This window comes from Bos indicus x Bos taurus, chromosome 20 (assembly GCF_003369695.1).
Source record: "Bos indicus x Bos taurus breed Angus x Brahman F1 hybrid chromosome 20, Bos_hybrid_MaternalHap_v2.0, whole genome shotgun sequence".
NCBI lineage: Eukaryota > Metazoa > Chordata > Mammalia > Artiodactyla > Bovidae > Bos > Bos indicus x Bos taurus.
The window spans coordinates 31,751,868-31,779,715 of NC_040095.1; the positions used below are offsets into that span (position 1 = coordinate 31,751,868).

Below are 27,848 nucleotides of genomic sequence, written 5' to 3' on the forward strand. Positions count from 1 at the left end.
CCCTCCCCATACCATCCCTCTGGGTCATCCCAGTGCACCAGCCCCAGGCATCCAGAATCATGCATCAAACCTGGACTGGCAACTCATTTCATATATGATATTATACATGTTTCAATGCCATTCTCCCAAATCATCCCACCCTCGCCCTCTCCCACAGAGTTCAAAAGACTGTGCTATACATCTGTGTCTCTTTTGCTGTCTCGCATACAGGGTTATCGTTACCATCTTTCTAAATTCCATATAAATGTGTTAGTATACTGTATTGGTGTTTTTCTTTCTGGCTTACAAATTCATGGTTGATGCAAATATCCTATCAGTTTGAAAACACATTTTAAAAATACTTGTACTGGGACATAATGCTTAAGTTGAAAATATAGCAGAAGTCCTACCAAATGAAATCAGTTAATATAACTTTCCCTTTTAATTCAAAACTACATCCATCTCTGGACTGATAATATCAGTCTAGAAAAAGTTTTTGAATAAACACGTTTGCTGGACAGATGAGAGAGAGAGAATAAAAGAAATTGAGGGGCAGAGAGACCAGAGAGTGAGAACAGTTCAGGGACTTCCCTGGTGGTCCAGTGGCTAAGACTCCCCACTCCCGATGCAGGGGGCCTGGGTTTGATCCCTGATCAGGGAACTAGATCCTGCATGCTGCAACTAAGACCCGATACAGCTAAATAAATAAATAAGTAAGTATTACTAAAAAAAAAAAGAACAGTTCAGCATGTCACTCGAAGGAGTATGTCTCTCCTACTTCTCATAGCTCCAGGATACACTACAACCCAGCTGAGAGAGAAATGTGCCTCTTGGTCCATGTGTGTCTACGAACTTGTGGTCCCTGACCAGCTCTTCTCAATTCCTAACTGGTAAAAGGCTACCATGCACTAAGCTTTCTGTTTCATTCTTAGCACTGCACAGGGTATCCACTCAATCTGGTTCAGCCTTGACAATCTGGAGGTTCACTAACCTCTCTTAAAATTTTTAAGATGATGGAAGGCCATGGAAAGATCAGAGATGTGGCTGGGTGGATCCTAAAGGTCACTTGGGAGTAAACCATCATAAAATAAAGACTTGGCCTTTCAGGTGTGAACCAGACACACTTTGGGGAAACATGTGAGTGGTGTGGTTTCTTTAGGATTCAATTATAGGAAGCCCAAGCCTTGACAACATTCATGAAAGTCTCCTAGAATCACTTTGAAACAGGAAGGAAGGGGACAGGACACAACCTTTAAAAAATGATATAGCCATAGGACATGACAAAGACTGGTTACAACCAACCGAGTCCAAGACGGTGGAAGATTCGACTTCCAGTAGACCTTGAGTCTCATTACATGCTCATTATAATACACTAGCATGCTAAATGGCACCCTCACCGGCACCATGACAGTTCTGAGGTCAACCATAAAAGGCCAAGAAGTGGGCAGAGGCCCAATTCCTGGAAATCTCCATCCCTTCCCACAAATAACTGGAATAATCCTCCTACTCATTAGCCTATGAAATTACCCAGCCCATAAAAATTAACTATGCCATATTTCAAGGCTCTCTCACCTTCTGAATGGCCCACACTCTGTCTGTGGAGTATGTTTCTCTCTAAATAAATCCACTTCTTATTATCACTTCATCTCCAAATTCTTTTGTGACAAGGTAGGAACCTCAAATTCACTGGGAACAACTCAAAGGGTCCTTACTACCCATGCAGGATTGCTAGAATGGTGAAATAAGGAAAATCCTATTTGCTTGATCTCTTTCCCCTATTTGACAACTCCACTTTCAGCAAAGTCCCTATGGAGCAGGTTAGATACTAAGTCCACTGCATTCCAAAGAAGTCCACTACATTCCATTTAAAATCACCTTGGAGTTAATGGAGTTAATGGTTGTAAACTGGCAGTGGCTCCTTGTACTCACAAATTTACAGTACTTGGAAACATGGTCAGGATAAAGGCTATGTTACACACTTATTTGGGGCTTCTCTGGTGACTCAGATGGTAAAGAGTCCTCCTGTAATGCCCAAGACCCAGGTTTGATCTCTGGGTTGGAAGCATCCTCTGGAGAAAGGAATGGCTACCAACTCCAGTATTCTTACCTAGAGAATTCCATGGACAAAGGAGACTGGTGGGCTACAGTCTGTGGGGTTGCTAAGAGTCGGATACTACTCACTTTTATACACTTATTTGGGGCATTTGGTTCAGGGTCTCAAGAGGACAATTACAATGACAGCAATATATGGCACACTTCAGAAAGAAAGACTTCCATATACTGTATATTATCATCAGATTCACTAATATCATACATTGTATTTCAACTATTAGCAATTGATGTGATTACAAAGTAATAAAACATCATTTTAATAATTATGCAGGCATTCATATATTTAAATAACATTATCTTTAAAAGTGAGTACCTTGGGAAGCTTTAAATAAATCCCAATGAGGTTGTTACTTTCTTCTAAAGGAATTATCTTTAAATTAATTCATGAGTCACATAAGCAAATCAGTCCTATTACATTTTAGTCTGAACCAATCTAATTTAGCAATACTGTGAAAGTTTTGGGAGCAAATAATTTCATTATCTGGAACTGCCTGGTACTGGATTTTCCTGTCCATGCTTGCAATGTCCCCAGGCAACTGCAGATAACCGGGGTAGTGAATATAATGGAAGTATTTCAGTGTCACTATTGTTCTCTGTAATATCATCTCCAGTAAATTTATATGGCCTCTTATATGACTTTGAGTGACATCATGGTGTAAGGAAAATGGGGACAAAAAGTCCTCAAATAAATTGTAAGGCTTCAGGTTTAAGGCTTCATATCTCCTCTCTTTCCAACCCCTGGCCCCGTAACCATTCACTCCCTAGGCCATTTAGGATAGTTTTATGCTCTTAATGGAGGCTCAGTGCATGCGTGCATGCCAAGTTGCTTCAGTTGTGTCCAACTCTTTGCAACCCTATGGACTGTAACTTGGCAGGCTTCTCTGTCCATGGGATTCTCCAGGCAAGAATACCGGAGTGGGTTGGCATGCCCTCCTCCAGGGCATCTTCCCAACCCAGGGATTGAACCCTGTCTCCTGCACTGCAGGTGGATTCTTTACCCACATATTCTCAATACACTAGGTTGAAGGTTGAAACTTACCTTTCTAGTTTTTTCTTCCTCCTGAACCCTACATTTCTTAAAGAAAAGGACTCCGGTATCCCCCCTGGCTGGCTGGCTCACCATCAAAGTAAACAGGATTTTCAGAACATTCTCCATTTCTCAACCTGTCACACTGGTTTAGAGCAGTCAAACCAAATCCTTGTAGTGAGCTGCTTTATTTTCAAATCTCTGTGAAAATCATCTCTACTACATGCCCAGGATCACGCTTTTTGGATTTAATTATTTTTACCAGTTCTGATAAATCATTTCATCTCCTGGCTGTTCTTTTTGCGCAAGAGGAGTTTGCTTTTCCAGGGTGGGAAATAAGGCCCAGGGAGTAGACCATAATTTTCCAGATGTCTGTTTTCAAAAGCCCTTCAAAGTGAACCAGCCTGTTTGGCTTTGTCTTCTCTTTAATGGGTTTTTATGGCTTCTATTACTTTGAAAATATCATATGCCCTGAATCTCACTGCTTTGATAATTTCCTCTCTTTCTGAATCTTTATCTTCAGTTCATTTTTCCCAAATTCATTAAAGTATTTTGTTTATTTTTAAATTAATTCTATTATTTTACAAATATTCCTTATTTCATTGATAACATTCCAAATTAGTGCCCCTTTAAAAAAATACTCTCAAGGACCTCAGATCTTGCATTTGGTGTATTTATATACTATCCCCCTGTGTTAATGAAATGTTAACGACTTCCTACACCACGTATTTTCAGAGCTGGATACAAAAAGAAAGGAAACTAACGTTTGTGGAAATTTTTATGCATGCATACGAGGCAGGTAGCATTTAACCTTGTTTACTGATCAGCAGCATAAGGCTCACAGGTTAAGTGATTTGTCCAGAATCCCACAGCTAGGAAGTAGCAGGGTCAGAGTGCCAGCCACGACTGACTGACTGACTGATTCAGAGCCTAAGTGCTCAGGTGAGCTTCTCAAAGACTGCTCCTTTCAGGGTTCACTTTTCAGGTACCTCTCTTATTTGAGGGAATTTTTAGGAAAATCACTTGTGCTCTTTGAACCTCTCAGAAAAGATTATCATTACTGATTCCAAGAACAAGAAATATCGGTCAGGTTTAAGAGACAGGACTTAAGTGCTAAAGGCATTCCAGGTTGTCCTAAGTTTGTTGAGGCAAAGTCCGAAACAACCCAAATCATAGAGCTGCCACTCAGGTACAGGAAGTATTTCTATTTTTTTCTACTACTAGAAGGCAATGGCACCCCACTCCAGTACTCTTGCCTGGAAAATCCCATGGACGGAGCAGCCTGGAGGGCTGCGGTCCATGGGGTCGCTGAGGGTCGGACACAACTGAGCGACTTCACTTCCACTTTTCACTTTCATGCATTGGAGAAGGAAATGGCAACCCACTCCAGTGTTCTTGCCTGGAGAATCCCAGGGACGGGGGAGCCTGGTGGGCTACCGTGTATGGGGTCGCACAGAGTCGGACATGACTGAAGCGACTTAGCAGTAACAGTAGCATTTTTATTTCTCTTCATTAAAAATAGCAATAATAATAATATTACTATTATATACTGTATCACAGTATAGAATATGTAACATACAGAACATATAAAATATATTCTATGTATACACTATGTTGTTGTGTTGTTCAGTTGTCGAGTTGTGTCTGACTTTTTGGGGAAAGAAAAGCCATAGGGAAATAAAACTCATGTCAAAATTTTGAAGTAAAAACTCCAAAAGCTATATTCAAGGAAATACCATTTGGGTACTTGATGTGCCTAATGTAAAACCCTTTAGCCAGGAGCGAAGAAGGAAAGGCAAGCGTGAGTGCTGGTTTTTCTAAGCTAGTTTCCTGTGATTTTATCTCTGCTTCCTTCCAGTTGGTGAGCTTCTTTGCTCTTTGTTATACTTGCACGTAATACTTGCATATAAAACTCCTGGGAACATATGAAAATTAGATTTTCCTTTTATTTTTACTTTGGCTCTTGATTTTATTACACTATTAATATCATACTACAAAGTGCTCAGTGGCAGTTGGCTAATTAGTCTTATTCATATTGAAAAAGGACCATAATCCCATCTGAAACTTTGCACAGTGAAGCTCAGTGTTTTCTACTCAGACAGTTCTCAACCATAATGATATAATTATACCATTTTCTCAGCAGCATCACCCACATACTATAATTACACTCAAAGCTAAGGCTATGTTTATAGTGTACTAAAGAGGATGGAATTGTTTCATTTTAAGTGATTCATTTACCTCCTCTGTTGGTAACAGAAATGCATGGTAATGGAAAGAGTCATGGTTTAATATGCTTCTCTGAACAACAACTTCAGACACCAAAAAAAAGATAAAGCTCCCAAACCCCAATATGAGAAAGTATGGGGAACATGATTTCTAGTCTGGTTACCACAATGACTCCTCATTTGAAAATCTAGGAAGGACAAGGGAATGCAAACTAGCATGCGGGCGGCCACTGTGGGGTCTTGGGAGGCTCTCAGTTGATCTGCCTGGTGCAGGACAACCCCACTCCATCAAGTCAGTTTGCAGGACTGACACTGTGGCTCCAAGCCTATAGGATGACGACTCATCTAAGCACAGGGAAGTTCCCTGTGGAACCTGCAACCATTTGTTCCTTTATGGATGAATGAATGAATGGATATATCATTCATATCCACTATAGGCTAGTTCTAGATGCCAAGTGCACCGCAAGAGACAAAGCAGAAATCACTGTTTTCTTGGAACTCAATTCCAATGAATTTTAGATCTGTCTTTTGCTTATTTACTTGAGTGAGTAAAAAGTTTTATAGTTGATTTACAAAATTGTGCTAGCTTCAGGAGTGTAGCAAAGTAATTGGTTATACATATACATGTATACACACATACATATATTCTTTTTCAGGTTATTTTACATTATAAGCTATTATAAGATATAGAATATAGTTCCTTATGCTATACAGTAAATCCCTATTGCTTATTTTATACATAGTGGTGTATCTGTTAATCCCATACTCCTAATTATCCCTCCCCTTTCCCCTTTGGTAACCACAGATTTGTTTTATATATCTGTGAGGCTGTTTCTGTTTTGTAAATAATTTCACTTGTATTATTTTTTCAGATTCTACATCTTTTCAGATTCTTTGTCTGAATTTCATTTAGTGTGATAATCTCTAGGTTCACACATGTTGTGAATGGAAATATTTCATTCTTTTTCAGAGCTGAGGAATAGCCCACTGTGTATACATACACCATATCATCTTTTTTCATCTGTTGATGGACACTTAGGTTGCTTCCATGTATTGGCTACTGTAAACAGTGCTGCTATGAACACTGGTGTGCAGGTATCAGAAAGCTTTTATTTTTACTGTGGGTGACATAGGCTCACCCATATTAGCTTGCATGAAAAAATGCTAGTCCACCATAGATCAGAAGCACCATTTTCTTGACATATGGGCATGGACCCAACCTGGTAAAGAAAGGGATGATTGGAACAGTCTGGTGTTAGATGTTCTGGGGTTCATTTGTAATCAGCTAAGAGAGAACACCCATTGCTCTCCGACATTGATGAGGTAGAGATGGCCACTTCATTTCCAGTATTTCATCTCCTCTAACTGGCTTGCCAAAGCCTGTGGTTGAAAATGTTTCATAAAATCTTGACTTTCTTTGACTTTTCTTGCTCCATGGAACCTTAAGTACAGCAGGAGTAGAAGACAGCATTGTGGGAAACCATAAAGGATTGCTTGATGGGCAGATGTATATGTGTAGGTATGTGGCTCATGGTTCTGTTTTAGGAATTATTTCTCAAATGTATGGGGTTTCCTTTTCTTTTTAGAACAGCTAAATTATGAACCGATTTTCATAGCTTTCAGGCCAACAAGCAGATGCCTGTGTTATAAATGATTCCTTTCCTTGGTTCTGATACATCCAACAGCTGAGCCTAAGCCGCTTAGAAATCAGGCAACAACACGAAGGGGACTGAACAGTCTTTGAAATGAAATTCCATTATTTTTGGTTTTCATTTAGATTTCCTCCTATTTATATGGGCTTGAATGACTAAGCCCCTGACCTAGGACAGCAGGGAAGAAGTAGAGAGGAGGCAGGTCGAGTGGCATGGACAAGGGCAGGGGTGGCCATTTTTCAAATATGTACTTCAGGCTTGTAAATGTCAAGCCTTAAAGCTGGACCTTCAAGAACAAATATCTTGAAGGTAGAAATAATAGACTGCATTTAGAAAATTGCAACTAACTGGTTCTATTTTCTGTCCTTACTTTTTGGTTTGTGATTTAATCAAAAGCCTGTTGGTTATTTTTCTTTTCTTTTTCTTCTTTTAGGAGTGGCAAGAGGCTAATTCAAACGGGAAAGAATGTAAATACTCCATGGCCACGCCATCTTGGAATCTCTCTAGGGACACAGCAATGGTCACTGTAATTTGACTTCAGCTCTAGGAAATTGCTTGCATCAACATTGAACCTCTAGCAGAAGTTGCACAAGCAAATTCATCATGGTAGATGACAGCAGCAATGAAAATTTCAGTCCAAATTGAGCTCAAATACATCCTAGAGCCACAATCTTAAATTCTAGACAAGTCATTTTCCTTGCCACTTGAAAACAGAGTATCATTTTTCAATATGAACCATTTAGGACCACACACTTCAACACAATTCATGTCTAGTTAGCTAGAACTCAGTATTTTCTGGTTTTCCCATAGCAATTTTCTAAACTAATATGTTCATATAAGTGCCTTTTCCATATAAATGCCTTTTCATCGAATTCTGGTCACCAGTAAAGCTAATTCATGGTTTCCACTGGGGTTGTGAATTATCTCTACTTGGGGGTGGGGATGGGTATCTCTTCATGAGGGATTGCTCCATTTTTATTATGGAATTTGCAAATACATAAAAATAGAAATCGTGATTTTACTATGGTCCTCACCCAGCTTAAACAATTGTCAGCATTTGACCTATCCTGTTTTGTACATTCTCTGCCTTTGTTTTTAATCATCTGCTTTCACCTATAGCTACATACATATGTATCTTTAAAAGCTAAGGACTCTCTCATTAAAAAATAATCTAATATTATACCTAGCAAATTAATAATGACTCCTCAGTATCATCTAATACACACTTTGTGCTCAGATTTCCAAAAATATCTCAAAAAATGTCTTTTGGCCATTTGTTTGAATCAGGATACAAACTAGGCCCATGCAATGTCTCAAGTATGTCCAAATCCATAATACTTCTCAGTTTTTTGTTACATCATTGTTTTGGTTGAAGATAATTTTCTTTAGGGTTTATGCATTCTTAATGAGTCATTTAAGATATCCCTCTTGTTCTGCTATTTTCTATAAACTGGCAGTAAGACCCAGAGGCTTATTGACTTTATCTCTAATGGAAAGAATCCATCATGGGTAGCTGTGAACTCCTGTATCAGGGACATATTATATCATATGATGACAAGACTTATCTATGTTTGAAATGTTGTCAGCCTGATTAATCTAGAATATAGCAATTTTTATCATTTACTGATGATCTTGCCCAAATCATATGTCATTGGTGGTGGTGGTTTAGTCATTAAATTGTGTCCAACTCTTGTGACCCAACTCTTGTAGCCCACCAGGCTCTTCTGTCCATGGGATTTCCCAGGCAAGAATAGTGGAGTGGGTTGCCATTTCCTTCTCCAAATCATTATGTCATTAGGGCTTCTAAACTGGTGATTTCTCTAATCTGCCACTTTAGCTGCATTTATTAGCTAAGTATGTCTAAATGAGGAACAATAACAACCAAAAGAAAACAACTTTCCTTCACCTTGAAATGCAATTCATATAAAAATTCAAGGTAATTTCTTATTTTCCTAATGTATCAGTTTTTATAACAATGAGTAAATACCCTAGTAACTTTCAAAGGTGACCATTTTTAAAAAAATTTCATTATGAACTTACTGATGATTCATGTTTTGATGCAATTTTTAGGGGACTGTAATGATAGGAATAGAAAGAATGAAGTCATTTCATCTTTTTTCAGTTATTCTGAGCTGTTTTCAGATAAAAAGCTCACTGTGTAATCTTGGCTAACTTTCCTCTTTCCATTCTCCCTTTTTCCTCTCTATCACCCTACTATTTTACCAGGCTCCCTCTATAAAAATGGCTGGAAGCAAGCATTGAGACCAGATGATATCTAAAAATCCATGTATATATACAAATTCTCAAGGCAAACCCCTGTGGGTTTTGACGGCCCAGAGGGATGGTATGGGGAGGGAGGAGGGAGGAGGGTTCGGGATGGGGAGCACATGTATACCTGTGGCGGATTCATTTTGATATTTGGCAAAACTAATACAATTATGTAAAGTTTAAAAATAAAATAAAATTAGAGAAAAAAAAAATTAAAAAATATGTATTTTTTTTAAAATTGGAGGATAATTGCCCTGTGGGTATTTAGTGAGGGATTCATATATACTCAGGGAAGGGTAGGTACAGACACCCACAATCTACATATTTGATCCAAGATCTACATGTTTGATTGCTAGACCCACACCATGCCCACAGCATTGAGCACAGCTGCAGAGGTGTCAGTCACTAGCAACCGTGCTCCTTTGAACACTAGTGGCCACTGGGGTAGCAGTAGGTAATGCTTTGAAAAGAAGTTCCCTGGCCAACTATTTTCAGGAAGTGCTGTGGTTCTTTTATTTCTTTTGGATATTCACAATGTGCCCAAACAGACAGATTAGAGACTCTGAGTGGTTTTGTAATGAAGAACCCTGTTTAACTTTGCATGTTCCAGCATTTCCCAAGCACTGGAAACATGGTAGGCTAAACAGTTAAGGCCAGAGTTCTTTGCAAGGGTGTGTAAAGAATATTAGTGGAGGAAATTAAAAAAAAAAAAACACCACCTAATGCTACTTCATATAAAATAGATAAGCAACAAGGACCTACTGTATAGCACATAGAACTATGTTCACTATCTTGTAATAACCTATAATAAAAGAGAATCTGAAAAAGAATCTGAATGTGCCCTTAGTTGCAAAATAGGTCTTTGCAGATGTAATTAAGGTAAGGATTTCAAGATAAGGTTATCCTGGGTTAGGGCTCTAGATGGAAATGATGGGTGTCCTTATAAGACAAAAGAAGACCAGACATAGAGACACAGGGAGAAGACCATGTGAAGATAGAGGTAGGGACTGAAGTAATAAATCTACAAACCAAGAAACACCAACAATCACTAGGAGATGAAGCTAGAAGAAGGAATAAATTCTCAGAGAGTCCAGAAGGAATCAACATTGACGTCACCTTGATTTTGACTCTGGCTTCCATAAACGTGACAGATTAAATGTTGTTGTTTTAAGCTCCTAGGATTAGGTAATTTGTTACACAGCTGTTTCAGGAAATAAATACAATATGCCTGAATCAATGGAGATTGACTCAGGAGATCTGTGGTAGATGGCATTCATACTTACTGAAAATGTCCACAGCTGATTCTGATGGACATATATGCATCAAGAACCACCACTTTAGGGCCCTGGGGGTTGACCTGCTTATATTGACATCCTGTTGGATTTAGTCACCTGATGTGATGAGCTGACTCATTGGAAAAGGCCTTGATGCTGGGAAAGATTGAGGGCAGGAGAAGAGGGCAACAGGGGATGAGATGGTTGGATGGCATCACAGACTCAATGGACATGAGTTTGAGCAAGTTCCGGGAGATAGTGAAGGACAGGGAAGCCTGGCATGCTTCAGTTCATGGGGTTGCAAAGAGTTGTAAATGACTTAGCAACTGAACCACAGCAATGGAATTTAGGCTCTTGCTGTGACTCCAGTGGACCAATAAAACTTTCTGCTCTTTACCCCCAAGTCTGTTTTTCAGACTTGAAATGAAATGCTATCAGGTCATCCCTTAGGTAGTACACTGGAAGTAGTTTTTATAGATGGTGATGATGGTCAAGGCTGCGTGAGTAGAAAGAGGACTACTCATCAGTAGGTTCAAAGGGAGGAGACGAAGATCAGCACTTGATCATCCAATTAACCAAGCAGATCTCACTGGAAGGGAGTCTCATTCTGCAGCCTGAATAAGGTGGAGCTTTCTTTCTTTCGGTAACTTGAGAAACCCTGGTCTCCTATGACTTCAAACCCTTCTAGTTTACTTATAATCCTTCTAGACTCAGTTGCCTTCTTTTTCTCAGCTGCCCAAGAAGGCTGCTCCTTTTATCTCCAGCTTCTATTCATCTGAAAACACCTTTCTTTTCCCAACTGTTCTCATTTTAGTGCTTAGCTTCCCTGGCTCTCTGGATCTAGTCTGCCCTCTCAGTCTTTGATTTCTCCAAAGGAGTCAGAGATGTCTCTCCAGTCCTGTCCAGAGCTGATGATTCATAAATAAGGCACCTGCTCTTAAAAATACCTCCACAAGGAGAAGTTTGCCAGTCAGGAAAGAGCTGATGTATGCTCTTCTGGTTTTCTGGTTTGACAGCTTCTCATACAGAGGCTGACTAGACCCTAGGAGGTTATTTGCTCATGGTTTATCCAAGATTATCCAGTCAAAAACTAACTTTGGGAGAAGGTACCAAAGAAAAATTTCAAAATTTTTGCCCCAGCTGGTTCTTCAGCCAGGAAGGGTGAAGTGTGATGATCGTGGATAAGATGGTGAAGGAGATATTCCTTCTCCTTATAAACCACAGAGGTCCTGATTTAGCTCTTGGAGCCAGCCACAGTTCACCTGCTACCCAGTTCAAACAGGCTGTCAGAGGCTAGACTGGGTACTTAACCATTAGTTAATATATTATTTGTTGCTGCTGTTAAACTCGATTTGGGGAGCCTCCTTATAGCTGAACTTCTGAAGCAAAACCAAATTTTAAGTTAGGGACTCCAGGGACTTATAAATGTATACATATAAAAGAATCCTAGCAATAAAACAGTACTTGATTATTACCAAATGACTCATCCAGGCAGTAAATGTTCTAAAAGCTCAAAGAAAGAAGCTTAGGCCTGAGTTTAGTTCAGTTGGGGGTAAAGTTGCCCTTTGGAAAAGTAGAAAAAATTTGTTGTAATCACATATCTTTTCACTGTCTGGACAGCTTCATGGCTTCTAGAACTAAGGACAGTCTTTTTCAGGGGAAAGAGGAAGAAAAGGAAACAACCTCCTACAGGGTGCCAAGTAATGTGGTAAACATTTGATCTAATCCTGCCCCGGGGCAATCCTGAGGCAAGACAGTGAAGCAAGGAAGTCAGCTTCCAGGCTGCTCTGTCCTCCTCTTGCCCACCACCTCCTTGCTGGGGTGTCCGTCTTTCTCACCTGGTGCCCACATCTCATCCTCTGAAGTCTGGCAAGCCCCTCAGTCCCTTCCTCTCAGTAAGTGCCCCATGGTCTCCCAGCTCTAAAGGGCCAGCCTGACCTATAGTCTGTCTAGTCAAAGCTATGGTTTTTCCAGTAGTCATGTATGGATGTGACAGTTGGACTATAAAGAAAGCTGAGCACCGAAGAATTGATGCTTTTGAACTGTGGTGTTGGAGAAGACTCTTGAGAGTCCCTTGGACTGCAAGGAGATCCAACTAGTCCATCCTAAAGGAGATCAGTCCTGAATATTCATTGAAAGGACGGATGCTGAAGCTGAAACTCCAATACTTTGGCCACCTGACAGGAAGAATTGACTCCTGGGAAAAGACCCTGATGCTGGGAAAGACTGAAGGCAGGAGAAGGGGACGACAGAGGATGAGGTGGTTGGATGGCATCACTGACTTGATGGACATGAGTTTGAGCAAGCTCCAGGAGTTAGTGATGGACAGCGAAGCCTGGCATGCTTTAGTCCATGCAGTTGCAAACAGCTGGACACGACTAAGTGACTGAACTGAACTGACTTATAGTCCAGGTTGAAGTGCTTACAGAAGAACATGAAGAAAGCAGGGCTTCTCAGATGAGGGTCTTCTGGGATATGAAGTTTTGTTCTTTTTTTTGTAAAGATAAGTGACAATGAAAAGGCATATTTCTAATATTAAAATTTATTTTTTAAATAATTTTTTCTCCAACGGGCATTCTCTGGAGTCTGTGAGAATTTTATTACCTTAAAAAATATACTACTTGAAATAGAGCTACCATATGGATGCAGCAGTCCCACTCCTGGGCATATATTTGGAGAAAACCATAAGTTGAAAAGATTCATATACCTAGTCGTGTCCAACTCTTTGTGACCCCATGGACTGTAGCCCACCAGGCTTCTCTGTCCATGGGATTCTCCTGGCAAGAATACTGGAGTGGGTAGTCATTCCCTCCTCCAGGGGATCTTCCTGACCCAGGGATTGAATCCTGGTCTCCTGCATTGCAGGCAGATTCTTTGCCATCTGAGCCACCAGGGAAGCCCCTTTCTTTTTTCACTTTCAGTATTCATAGCAGCACTATTTACAATAGCCAGGATGTGGAAGCAACATGAATGTCCATCAATGGAAGAATGGATATAGAAGATGTGGTATATATAAACAATGGAGTATTACTCAGCCATAAAAAGAACAAAATAAGGCCATTTGCAGTGATATGGATGGATGTAGAGATTATCATACTGAGTGAAGTCAGACAGAGAAAGGCAAATATGATATGATACTACTTATATGTAGAATCTAAAAAAAATGGTATAAATGAAGATATTTACAAAAAACAGAAATAGACTTACAGATGTAGAAAACAAACTTAAGACTACTAAGGGGAAAGTGGGGGTAGAAGGGATAAATAAAGAATAACTAGAGTCCCCTATAGTACAGGGAACTCTACTCAGTACTCTGTAGTGACCTATACGGGAATAGAATCAAAAGAAAAGAAACAAAGTTAGTCGCACAGTCGTGTCTGACTCTTGCGATCCTATGGACTGTAGCCTGCCAGGCTCCTCTGTCCATGGGATTTCCCAGGGAAGAGTACTAGAGTGGGTTGCCATTTCCTTCCCCAGGGGATCTTCCTGACCCAGGGATCAAACCTGGGTCTCCTGCACTGCAGGCAGATTCTTTACCAACTGAGCTACAGAATCCAAATAAGAGTGGATATATATATACATATGACTGATTCACTTTGCTGTACAGCAGAAATTGACACAACATTGTAAATCAACTACACTCTAATAAAAATTAATTAAAAATATACTACTCAATATGAGATATATTCTACTAGATTCAGCATCCTTCTTATCCTCCTAGAAAGTATAAATACAAGAAAAGCTCTGGTGACTGAGGTGAGGAGGTAGATGGGATGCTTAAGGGCAATAGTCATAGTAGCAGCAGCAGCAAGAGTAAAAATAATAAAATATCTAATTTTTATTCCATGCCTACTTTGTGCCAGGAATTTTCCTATGTACCTATCTGCTTCTCAAAATGATCCTCTGAGATAGATGTCAATATCGCCATTGACAGATAAATCAGAGTCCACAGCATGTCAGCAGTATGCCAGGTGCATACACACATAACAACTCATGTTCTCCAGCTCCCTGACCTCCGAAGTCCTCATGGCACAGCTTGGGACATCAATTGCAACCAATAATAGAATCTGTACAATCACTACTGGTTTAGAACAAACACCTCTAATACTTTTGTAGGACCTTTTTGTCTGCTTTTTCCTAGGAGAAAGAAAAATGGCAGAAGAGAAAATGCGTTTGCTGCTCTCAGATTTGGGAAATGATTCTCATCAGTGTTAGTGTTGTGGAGAGGATGCTAAACTCAAATGCCATGAGATCTAAACTAACACTTCCCTCTCTACCTTCCTTCTGCATTTGCTCTTAAGTCTCTCCTGGAACTCAGTATAATATTCGTTTAACCAATAGTCATTTTGTATCAGGCCCTGTTTATGTTGTGGCAGAAGAGAGTAGGGCATATAAAGATGAGGGAAGACCAAATTCTTTCCCTCTGAAAGTGAAAGTGGAGAGTGAAAAAGTTGGCTTAAAGCTCAACATTCAGAAAACGAAGATCATGGCATCCGGTCCCATCACCTCATGGGAGATAGATGGGGAAACAGTGGAAACACTGTCAGACTTTATTTTTGGGGGCTCCAAAATCACTGCAGATAGTGACTGCAGCCATGAAATTAAAAGATGCTTACTCCTTGGAAGGAAAGTTACGACCAACCTAGATAGCATATTCAAAAGCAGAGACATTACTTTGCCAACAAAGGTTCGTCTAGTCAAGGCTATGGTTTTTCCTGTGGTCATGTATGGATATGAGAGTTAGACTGTGAAGAAGGCTGAACACTGAAGAATTGATGCTTTTCAATTGTGGTGTTGGAGAAGACTCTTGAGAGTCCCTTGGACTGCAAGGAGATCCAACCAGTCCATTCTAAAGGAGATCAGCCCTGGGATTTCTTTGGAAGGAATGATGCTGAAGCTGAAACTCTAGTACTTTGGGCACCTCATGCGAAGAGTTGACTCACTGGAAAAGACTCAGATGCTGGGAGGGATTGAGGGCAGGAGGAGAAGGGGATGACAGAGGATGAGATGGCTGGATGGCATCGCCAACTCTATGGACGTGAGTCTGGATGAACTCTGGGAGTTGGTGATGGACAGGGAGGCCTGGCGTGCTGCGATTCATGGGGTCGCAAAGAGTCGGAGATGACTGAGCGACTGGACTGAACTGAAGAGTTTACAATTGAAGGGAAGTTACCATATGGATACAGGCCACCTGTGTTCAACCAAAAGATGTACAACCTCAAAAGCTCTTGGAATTCAGAAGAAGAAGAGTTTTAGTTCAGTTATTTTTGGTTTAAATATGTATCATTTCTTATTGCATACATTTGCCATTTCTCTGGGGTCTGCTTGACAGGAGCACAGAGCTGCTCCTGGAAATGTTTGCTCTCCCATGAACCCAAATTTGGAGTGCTGAAACTATTGATTATGGAATATTAAGTGAGGAAAAAAGAAGAGTTAAAGGCTGCTTTTCCATAACACCCGAAAACGAAAAGATAATCTATAGCAGTAAAGACACGAATGTTATCTAAGAGCATGTTGAGGACACACAAAGCCCATTCATCTGAACAGTAACATCTACTACGATGAGGTGGGGTTTCTGGCTTATGAGTCTTTCATGATGCACAATTTCCTAACAGGACAGTCTCCTATCTTTATTCTTCAGTGTGGATTCAGTGCTCAGTGGCAGCAGTCAGCTTATGGATGATCCGCAAACCCACAAAGTAAGCCTGCCCTCAAACTGGAGCTGTGTGTTGTTGACTGTAGCTCTTCATAAGATAAATGTTATGTGATAATGATGACACGTCTCAGACAGTTCAGTTGCAAACTATTGCCTATTCAATCCATCACCAAGCATTTACAGATGCTCAGCTTTCATTTTGTGGAATACCCATAATGATAGAAATGTATAAGTCCACACTGCTTGGTAGATACTGTTAATCTTACTTTACAATAGAATATGTATTTCAGAGGAGGTGACTGTGAAGGAGATTCATAAAATGCATCCGGGATTCTCATTAATGTTACCAATTGAAGACAATTTTCTATAGGAGACTAAAAAACAACAACGAATTCAAACATGATGACTAAAAATACCTTATTACAGAAACAATCTTTTTTCTGTTTATAAAAGGGGTTGGCATACTTTTTCTTCAGGGGCCAGATAGTAAATATTTCAGGCTTGCAGACTTGTCTATGTTTTAGTTGCTCAGCTCTGCCATGGTATTCCCAAAGCAGCCATAGATGATCTGAAGCAAATAGGTCTGGTTGTATTGCAATAAAACTGTACAAAACAAGCATCTGGTCTGATGACTGTAGCTTGCCAACCCCTGGTTTAAATATTTGTCAGCCTTAAAAAAAGAATTAGCTTTTTTTGTATTATATATTATGAATTACTTGCAGATCAATTTCCTAGAAATTATATACATTTAAAATCCCTTTGAAAGTTGTATAGACTATTTTATTTTTTAAAATTTTAATTGAAGGATAATTGCTTTATAATATTGTGTTAGTTTCTGCCATACATCAAATCAATCAGTCATAGGATACATATATACATTCCCTCCCACTTGAACTTCCCTCCCACCTGCCACCTCATTCTACCCCACTAGGTTGTCAGAGAGCACTGGATTTGAAATCCCTGCATCATATAGCAAATTCCCACTGGCTATCTATTTTACATATGGTGCAATCAGTTGTCTCTCAAGTTATTTTTAGTTTAAATATATATTATCTCATATTACATGTGCTTGCCATAAGGCACACTATTATCTGAATTTCTATTCAATGTACCTGTTTTTGAATTTCATAAATCTTTTTTATAAATGTGATGTTCAGTCTGCTTTCTCATTGCACAGATGAATCTATATTAAAATCAGGGCACACCTATATGATGAATTCAAGATTTTTTTTCTCAGTGCAAAAGTACACATTATCTGAAAAACTGTGCATTGCATGTAGGAGCTGGTGTGGACAAAGGCCTTTTAGGAATGACAGAGTCTGGGGTCCTCACCCTAGAGAGGCTTTTGTGTGCAGAAGCAAGAGCTTTCTTGAGAGCAGTGATTCTAGAGTGGGGTTTGAAGCTGTAGAACTTAGCAATTCAGCAGGGCTGCAGGCTAGAACTCCAAGGTCACAATCAACTTTGGGATGCTTTAACTTTCAGATCACGAAAGAGTTTGCCACCCACTGGGGTTACCCAGGATGAAAGAATGGTTGTCTAGGATTTCACCCCTGAGAAGTGTGCATTACGCTCTGGAAGAGACACCATACTAGGAATGGGTATAGAGAGTCCACACAGGCCCCCTGGAATTTTTAGAGGGACGCTTAATCGCCCTTCTCAGACTTAAAAAAAATATTACTCACTTCCACGATCCAGGCTTTCTGAAGCTTATACCCACAGACTTCCAATTCTTTTCTTACTGTTTTAGGATCCGTCATAAACAGACGACCTTGACATATGTTGACAATCAGAAAGGACCTGCAGGTGCTTGAGGAGGCTGGTCTTGAGCTGTGGGCTCGTTCCCCACTCCAGATATTCAGTTAACGCTGGCCAAGGCCGGTGCACAGAGAACAGGTCTCTTGTAAACTGAATGGGAAGCATCTACTCACTGCTGATTATGGCTCAGCAAATTGCTGGGAGTTGAGGAGGATAAAGAAGGTAAGACCTACTATTTATCTTACAAAGAATCGTTAACTCCCCCAACAATTACATGTGAAGGCAGACAGTGTATAATGAAGCACCATCACTGGGAAACTAATAGCAGGCATTATCTGCGTATTTCAGGCTGGAAAAAGTCACTATCAAGTCTCTACTTGAAGATAACTGAACACTGTTATTTCACTGATCAATAACATGCATTATCTACACTTTATTTTGTTCATCTAGGTTCAGATATAAAGCATCACACTGCTGGTACCTTCTTTAATCTCTCCGTTGGTTAAAGAGACTTACGAGAACTGCGGGCTTTTGGGGTAGCTCAGTTGGTAAAGAATCTGCCTGCAGTACAGGAGACCTGGGTTCGATCCCTGGGTTGAGATGATCCCCTGGAGAAGGAAATGGCAACTCATTCCAGTATTCTTGCCTGGGCAATCCTATGGACAGAGGAGCCTGGAGGGCTATAGTCCATGGGGTCACAAGAGTTGGACACAACTTTTCATGCAAAGATGGGCACAAAAAAGGACAGAAATGGTATGGACCTAACAGAAGCTGAAGATACTAAGAAGAGGTGGCAAGAATACACAGAACAACTATACAAAAAAGATCTTCATGACCCAGATAACCATGATGGTGTGATCACTCACCTAGAGCCAGACATCTTGGACTGTGAAGTCAAGTGGGCCTAAGGAAGAATCATTACAAACAATGCTAGTGGAGGTGACGGAATTCCAGCTGAGCTATTTCAATTCCTAAAAGATGATGCTGTGAAAGTGCTGCACTCAATATGCCAGCAAATTTGAAAAACTCAGCAGTTGCCACAGGACTGGAAAAGGTCAGTTTTCATTTCAATCCAAAAGAAGGGCAATGCCAAAGAATGTTCAAATTACCACACAATTGAACTCATTTCATATGCCAGCAAAGTAATGCTCAAAATTATCCAAGCTAGGCTTCATCAGTACATGAACTGAGAACTTCTAGATGTTCAAGCTGGATTTAGAAAAGGCAGAGGAACCAGAGATCAAACTGTCAACATCTGCTGGATCATAGAAAAAGCAAGAGAATTCCAGAAAAACATCTTCTTCTGCTTCATTGACCATGCTAACACTTTTGACTTTGTGGATCACAACAAACTGTGGGAAATTCTTCAAGAGATAGGAATACCAGACCACCTGACCTGCCTCCTATGAAACCTGTTTGCAGGTCAAGAAGCAACAGTTGGAACCGGACATGGAACAACATACTGGTTCCAAACTGGGAAAAGAGTACGTTAAGGCTGTATACTGTCACCCTGCTTATTTAACTTACATGCAGAGTACATCATGTGAGATGCTGGGCTGGATGAAGCACAAGCTGGAATCAAGATTGCCTGGAGAAATATCAAAACCTCATATATACATATGATACCACCCTTATGGCAGAAAGCAAAGAGGAACTAAAGAGCCTCTTGATGAAGGTGAAAGAGGAGAGTGAAAAAGATGGCTTAAAACTTAACATTCAAAAAATGAAGATCATGGCATCCAGTCCCATCACTTCATGACAAATAAATGGGGAAACAGTGGAAACAGTGACAGACTTTATTTTGGGGGGCTCCAAAATCACTGCAGATGCTGACTGCAGTCATGAAATTAAAAGGCTCTTGCTCCTTGGAAGAAAAGCTATGAAAAACCTAGACAGCGTATTAAAAAGCAGAGATATTACTTTGCCAACAGAGGTCCGTAGAGTCAAAGCTATGGTTTTTCCAGCAGTCATGTATGTGAGAGTTGGACCATAAAGAAGGTGGAGTGCCAAAGAATTGACACTTTTGAACTGTGGTGTTGGAGAAGACTCTTGAGAGTCCCCTGGACTGCAAGGAGATCCAACCAGTCAATCCTAAAGGAAATCAGTCCTGAATATTCATTTGAAGGACTGATGCTGAAGCTGAAACTCCAATACTTTGGTCACCTGATGCAAAGAGCTGACTCACTGGAAAAGACCCTGATGCTGGGAAAGATTGAAGGCAGGAGGAGAAGGGGACAACAGAGGATGAGATGGTTGTATAGCATCACGGACTCAATGGACATGTGTTTGACCAAGCTCCGGGAGTTGATGAAGGATGGGGAAGCCTGGTATGCTGCAGTTCATGTGGTAGCAAAGAGTTGGCTACAACTGAGTGGCTGAACAACAGGAGAGCTGTTTGGTCTCTACCTCTGTTTCTTCTCGGATAAAGTGTATAATTCTACTGGCCTTCCTCTGACCTCAGAGAAGCAAGCATAGAGGCTAAATAGTCTCTGCAGGATGCTTGGCATTATCAGAACATTAGTGCTGTCTGTGAGTTAGAAAAGGCTACCACTAGTTTGGGTGCAAGAAGTAGCCAACATAAACACCATTTCCTTAAAAGGGATCCTAGTTATCTATGTTAACTTACTGTGTCGTCTACTGAGTTGTTTGTAAACAGCATACTGTCAAGAATTCAATGTCAGCTTTGATGTCACAGCCCTGTGCTACTCTCTAATGTGTGTCCGAAGCTCAACAAGTAAAGGCTGCACATTCTAAGACACGATCTGTGCAAGGACACACTTCCTTTATCCTGTGTTTCTTTTACATGGATTGTTAGCTTGTGCTTATTTCAGCTATATTGTCAACTAATAAGCCCTTAAGTTTGAAAATATCTGATGAAAAAGAATGATTAAAGCCGAGAGGGTCATTTGGCTTTTAGGGGGCAGTGGTGGGTCACAGGCAGGAGGGAGGCTTCTATTCCTTTGGCACTGGAATTGCCTGTAGGATAGTACAGTGATGACATAGGAACATCCTGGGACACCCCCCTAAGACTAGACCCGTGACAGTAGTCCCATGACCTGACAATAAGGCTCTATGGAAGGCTTTTGGGAAAGGCTGTACGTACTTATAGTAATGGACAGGAGAAATGTCTCCTCCTGCATATTTTAATCTCTATCCTCTCATAAATGACTGCTGGAGGATATAAAGCTACTGTGTGGGAGCCAAAGAATAATTAAGATACTGGGGGAATACCTGGCTTCTATTTTTTGAATTTTTGTTTTGTGTCCATGTAAAATCCACTGACTACTCATTAAAGACTTGGCATTTGCCAGGTCCTTACCAGGTGCTGTAAGATAATAAGGATGTAAAAGATAAAGCCCTTATTCTTTGGGGTAGTATAGTCTATCAGAGGGAATAGAAAGCATATAAGAGTCTCCATTAGGTTGAAACAAATGACATTAATGATACTGAGGTTCAAAATGGAGTTGAGTACAGGAAATTTCCTACAGTTCAATTCTAATTCTTGTTGGAATATAAATAAGAGCCATAAGAGAATACAGTAAAGACCATGGCTGCTACTGCTGCTAAATCGCTTCAGTCGTGTCTGACTCTGTGTGACCCCATAGACGGCAGCCCACCAGGCTCCCCCGTCCCTGGGATTCTCCAGGCAAGAGCACTGGAGTGGGTTGCCATTTCCTTCTCCAATGCATGAAAGTGAAAAGTGAAAGTGAAGTCACTCAGTCGTGTCTGACTCTTCACAACCCCATGGACTGCAGCCCACCAGGCTCCTCCGTCCATGGGATTTTCCAGGCAAGAGTACTGGAGTGGGGTGCCATTGCCTTCTCCAAAAGACCATGGCTGCTGCTGCTAAGTTGCTTCAGTCGTATCCGACTCTGTGCGACCCCATAGACGGCAGCCCACCAGGCTCTCCGTCCCTGGGATTCTCCAGGCAAGAACGCTGGAGTGGGTTGCCATTTCCTTCTCCAATGCATGAAAGTGAAAAGTGAAAGTGAAGTCGCTCAGTCGTGTCTGAATCCTAGCGACCCCATGGACTGCAGCCTACCAGGCCCCTCATGGAGCCAGGTACTATTATAAGTACTTTAAATATATCAACACTTAGAATCCTCATCACAACCTTACGAGGTAGGTACTGTTAGCATGTTCATTTTAGAGATAAAAAAGCAAAACAAAACAGAACCAAGGTACAAAGAAGTCATAAAACTTAAGTAAGATCATGCAGGAAGTAAGCTGTAGAAGTGGACTACATCAAAGTTGCAGAGGTTGAGTTCTCGAAGTACTGGGCTGCATACTACCTTTCTTAGAGGGAAAGAAAGGGTTACCAAGATTCCAAGATGGAAGCGCACATTCTCTTGGGGGAACTGGGGAAAGCTTTGTGGATAAAGCAATATTTGAAATATGCCTTAAAGACAAAAATCCATAAAGGTTTGTTCCCACCTGGGAGGGAAGAAGAGGGAATTTCTGGCAAAGGAGTCATTATGAAAGGCTATAATGAGCAGGAGTTCTGCCGACATAAACATGGGTGTACATAGTACACAAGGGAGATGAGGCTGGAAATACACACAGGCTCCATGTTGTGGGCCTTCTTAAAGGACAGAGAGATGAATTTATTCATAGTTTAGGAAACAGTGGGGAACTACTGAAGATGACGGGGCAGAAGAATCACTGGATCAGAGGTAGGGAAGAAGGATGAATGTGGAAGCAGAGAGTAGGGGGCTGGGAACAGGAAAAAAAAGAGGAGGTAGGGAAGAAAAATTAGGAGGCTAGGGCAGAAGTCCAGCTATGAACGTACAGTAAGGACCCCAACAAGCAAGATGATGGTTATTACAGTAAACTATTATCTCATATGTGTTTTTTTAATTGAATTTTTAATTTCATATTGGAGTATAGCTGATTTACAATGTTGTGTTAGTTTGTGTACAACAAAGTAATTCACTTATACATATATCCAAAATCCTCCTCAGAAAGATGTGCAATCAGCTAATAATTTCTCTAATACTTAATAAGTCTTAAGTATTTGTCCCATACAATCATCAAATCCTGTGCCAAAAACCAACTAAGAGACAGATGAAATTATTAAAAAAACAAAACGCATGAGACCACAGCAGCCTGACTCCGGAGTCTGCCTACTTCAGGAACACTAAAAATGTTTTGTCTTTCTCTGAAAGATTCTAACCATCCTCATCACTCTCCCCCACAACTCAAAGCAGCTTTCCTTGTAGTAAGTTTGTGCCATTACTTCTTTCAAGTATATAAAGATGTCTATCTCTTTCAACTGTAAACTCCTTCAAACCCCTTCTTAGCCTGTATGTGTGTTTTTGTTCATATTTATATCTCTGCATTGGTGAATTACACTGCTACCCATATGTGTGGGCTGAAAACTTCTCATGGGACTTTTAAAAATAGTTCTTTGCCAAATATCAAAATGAAAAGCTAATACAATTATGTAAAGTTTAAAAATAAAATAAAATTAAAAAAAAAACATAAATAAAAATAGTTCTTTGTTTCCAGAAAATATTTCTCAAGCCTGTACTCTGTGGAAGGTATGTTAGTATGGGCCCATGACTGCACAAACACCCATTCACGTGGATTAGGTCCTGTACCCACACAGAGAGCAAAGCCCTGAGGGCTTAGAAGATGGGCCAGACACTTGTTGATGAGCAAGAGAAGAAAGAGATGAGTGCAATGGATGATTCTTTAGGTGGTGCATTGCGTGGGTTAATCTTAGCTGGTCTGGTTTGACCACATGCTTTTCCCTCAGAGTATTGCTTGGCAATGCTGTGTATGGATCATGTTAACTAAAGATGAATGATGTGCTCTAGTCATGGTTCCCCAAATTATTTCAGGGCAAGATATGTCAGCTTGTTGATGCTGCTTAGCAATAGAATTAGATTTATGATTTGTACCTAAGTTCACTGGAACTAGAGGCCTGACAGTTAAGGCTGTCTACATAGCTAGGGTGCACCCACATGACCAGCTCACTCCAGGAAACTCCGTCATGAGCAGACTTTGGGCTTCCTGGTACTGAGGTGCTTGGCAGGAACATGAGTAATGGTTCCAGACCTGCAGACCAAGGGTGACTGCTGTGACTGGGGAGTGAGAGGACAGAAAGGCACACACTTGGGTTCCGCAGACCCTGGTCAGTGCACTTGCCCATCTACTGTAGCTGCACTGTATCTCTTGCCAGTCAGGAAGCTGTCCTCTGAGTATACACCATTTGATTTCTATGATTCTTTTAGCAATAGAACCCTGAAGGTGGTCAATGTGCAGTTAATACAGGCAGCGAGATCTGATCCTCTATGAGTGCCCCCCACCCTCCTGTAAGCCAAGAGGTTCCATGATAACAAGGCGGGGGTAGGGGGGTTGGTGGGAATTGTTAAGTGTGCAAAAGGGTGGGTAGTCAGGGAGCTATAAAGGATGCCTCCATTCAGTTATTTTATTTGCAACATCATTTATTACTTGCTGTGTTCAAGGTACCATTTGGGGTACTGTGAACTATACAACCCTGAATAAGACACAGCTGTTCATGATCCAGATAGGGAGATAAGAGAAATATGCAAACAACTATACTCCAAAGCAGTGTTTAACATATTACTTCAGAGTGGTAAGGAATCACATGGCCTCCTTCAAAGACACACATGGAGGAAGGAGGGATTGCTCCAGGCCAAGGGTTAAAGTGTTTTGGCTGAACCTAAAAGTATGGGCAGGATTTATTTTTCCAGAATGTGGGATAAGGCAGGAGGAGGACAGTTTTGGAAGACAGGATGGCATGAACAACGTCCCAGAAGAGGGAAAGCACAGTGTTCCTGGGGAGGAGTGACTCGTCTAGACTTACAATTGGGGTCAGACGACAGATGGTGGATTCGAGTGTCTTGGAATAGGTTTGCGGTTTAAATTTTAGGTAATGGGGAGGGTACAAGAGACCCTAAAGTTAAGGCTATTTAGAGCAGAGGGATATGTTGGATTCTGAACATCTTTATTGGCAATGGAAGGAGAGGTGGGAAGAGGGTGGAAGGAGGGAGACAGTTACTAAGGGGTTATTGTGACCCCTTAGTATGAAGTCGAGGTGACCTGCAGAAGGGTGGTGTCATTTATTTATGTTTGGATAGTTCTGTCTAGGATTCGCTCTGAGGAGGTTTATTTATTTTTCTTCCATGGGGTTTTGCTTTGAATCTAAGAATTCAGAAAAGTGCACATAGAAAATGTATACATTACAATTGTAAACTGACAGATCATGAACAATAATTTTTTTTTTCTTAACTGGAGTAATGTTGGTTCACAGTGTTGTGTTAGTTTCTGCTGTGCATACATACGTCCCCCCTCCCTGTTGGACTTCCCTCCTACCCGGTCCCCCCTCCTCCAGCCGGCATCCTATCCATCCAGGTTACCACAGAGCACTGAGCTGAGCTCTGTGATCAGAGTCGGGCATGACTGATCGATTAACCCTTTCACAGATGAAGGTAAGTAGCTATTCTTCTTGCTTATCACAAGGACAAAAAAAATCAACATATGCAAAATAAGTGGCAGCAATTTCTTCAACATATCCACCATACTCAGAGGTTGTCTTTCAACAAAGCCCAAAGCTTGAGCTCCTCAGACCCCATGACATGACAAAGAAAATGGCTTGGGGAAATTCTACCACCACTTTGAGGGAAGTGAAGGGCAATGTATTATATTTGTGTGTGGGAGAGGGTTTCAGTGTGGGAAAGAGCATGTGCCAATTAGTAAAACATTCTTAACTCATTCCTTCTCATTTCCTTACAGAAAGTAGCAATAAGTTACATTATCTTCTGAGTGAAGGCTCTGGAACATACTGGCTGGGATAATGCAAACATAACTAACAGCTAACCCTTTTACAGCCCCTCACATTAATTAGGGAGCAGATTAACATGTCAGATGCTTCTAAAATAGGAGGGTTGTAATGAGTCTGTGGTCTGGCACAACTGACACATTGATGACGTTTGTTAAAAACAGCACCAACCCTCCCTTTGAGTGACCTCCAAGAAAAATGATGTTTACATCGCGTATTAGAAATGTAGCCTGCAATTTAGTCATAAAACCCCAATTATGGTTTCATGATGCTGGAATGACCCATGAAACAGCAGTGGCTTAAACAGTCAGGTACACTGTCTTCCCTTTCTTTATTGTGTAATGTGGACTTGAGCATATATGTCAATTGAGGAAGAGAAAATCCATCCATAGAATTTAATTAAAGGTACCTACTATGTGGGTTTCCCAGGTGGTTCAGTGGTAAAGAATCTGCCTGCCAATGCAGAGACGGGAGTTTGATCCCATGGTTGGTAGAATCCTCTGGAGAAGGAAATGCCAACCCACTCCAGTATTCTTGCCTGGGAAATCCCATGGACAGAGGAATTTGGTGGGTCCCCGTCTACAGGGTCACAAAAGAGTTGGACATGACAGTGACTAAACAAAACCACTACCATCTACGAGGTAATTAGGATTTGTTTAGGGCATGTGAGAGATTTAGAAGAAGCAGAAAACATGGGCTTTGCCTTAATTGACTGCAACATAATTAATTCTTGAAGCCCACACAACTTTTTGAGTTCTGTGCATGATACAAAGACATACATGATGATGTTGTGAGGTATAAATGTTATCACAGAGCAGTGAGCAAAGTTCCATGGAAGCATAGATGCAGAACCGGTTTTTGGGGCTAAAGGATTTCGAGAGGTGTTCCCAAGAGAGCAGATGTTTGAGTTCAGTCTTTAAGATAAAGAAAAGATTGTCACAGGAGAAGAGGGGGATATGAAAGTCATGTTAAGGAGAAGAGACAGCTTGTATGAAGGCAGAATTTCAGAGTCCAGGGTGATTTGGTTAAGGGGACAAACTTAAGTGGTAATGTGATCATTAGGTAAAGAAATATCTCAGACTAATAATGACAATATGATACAGGACTTGTAAAAAGAAAGATTCCTAAACTCAGTAACCTACTTGCTGGCTCACAATAAATTATTTCATCTTTCTTTTCTTTTCATTATGTTGGTCTTACTTAACCTCTAAGGCTGGGCTTCCCAGGTGGCTCAGCAGTAAAGAATTCGCCTGCTAATGCAGGGGACACAGGTTCTATCCCTGGGTGGGGAAGATCCCCTGGAGAAGGAAATGGCTACCCATTCCAGTATTCTTGCCTGGGAAAGCCCATGGATGGAGGAGCCTGGCGGGCTACAGTCCATGGGTTTGCAAAAGAGTTGGACATCACTTAGCAACTAAACAACAACAACCTATAAGACTAACTGTATGAGAGAAATAAAGAAGCAGCCTTTTTTTTCCCCAAAGAGGACATGAAGATGGCCAACATGCACATTAAAAGATGCTCAACATTGGTAACCATCAAGGAAATACAAATCAAAACCACCATGAGATATCATCTCACACCTGGCAGAATGGCTATCATCAAAAAGAATACAAATAACAAATGTTAGCAAAGATGTGGAAAAAAGGGAAGCCTTATACACCGTCGGTGGGAATGTAACCTGGAGTAGCCGTCATGGAAAACAGTATGGGGGTTTCTAAAAAAACTAAAAATGACCTAGCAGTTCCACTCCTGAGTATATATCTCCCCAAAACAAAAACACTAATTCAAAAAGATACATTATCCCAATGCTCAGAGCAGCACTATTTACAGTTGCTGAGATATGGAAGCAATGTAAGTTGCATCAGCAGATGAATGGATAAAGAAGATGTGGTATATACATGTAATGGAATACTACTCAGCTATAAGAAATGAAATTTTGCCATCTGCGGCAGCATGGATGGGCCTCGGGGGCATTATGCTTAGTGAAATAAGTCATACACAGGAAGACGAGTACTATATGATGTCACTGATACGTGCAATCTAAAAAACTTAACAAACTATGAAAAAAAAAAGAAGCAGACTCACGGATA

At 40.8% G+C, this 27,848-nt stretch overlaps 1 protein-coding gene across 5 annotated transcripts in view; it reads right to left on the reverse strand.

Annotated features, from left to right (window-relative positions):
• Positions 1 to 27,848, reverse strand: part of GHR (growth hormone receptor) — a 310,378-nt gene that overhangs the window by 68,859 nt on the left and 213,671 nt on the right. The window lies entirely within an intron of this gene.